Genomic DNA, 554 nt, shown 5'->3' on the forward strand with positions numbered 1-554 from the left:
AAAGAGAGAGGCCTACATGTGAAGAAAGGGCTAAAGAAGGACGAGCTGATTAAACTCTTGCGCACCAGCGAGTCAAGACCAGCGTCAGCTTCACGCTCATCAAGTCCTGGGCCTGACTCAGGACCTCCCTCCCGCTCGTCAAGCCTGGAGGCTGCCGGGAGATCACCCTCCGAGAGCGAGCAACAGAGACTCCATGAGAGAGAGAGAAAAAGGATGGAGCTGGAGGAGAAACAGCTGGAAGTGAAAAGGATGGAGCTGGAGGCCCAGCGCGAAAAGGAGCAGCTGGCAGTCCAGGGTGAAAGGGAACAGCAGGAAGACAAGAAGGAACAACGACGGCTGGAGGAGAAAAGGCTGGAGCTGGAAGCCCAGCGTGAGAGGGAACAACTGGCAGCCCAGCTGGAGGAAAAGAGGATGCAGATGGAGTTCAAGCAGAAAAAGCTCGATGCTCAGCTCCATTTGCAGACCATCGGGGGAAACGTGAACCCTCCGCAACCATCCGGGGAACCCCCCAAACTGGACGTCTCCGCCTTCGCTCGCTACCGAGAGGGAGACGA

This window comes from Alligator sinensis, unplaced genomic scaffold, assembly GCF_000455745.1.
Source record: "Alligator sinensis unplaced genomic scaffold, ASM45574v1 scaffold783_1, whole genome shotgun sequence".
Taxonomy (NCBI): Eukaryota; Metazoa; Chordata; order Crocodylia; family Alligatoridae; genus Alligator; species Alligator sinensis.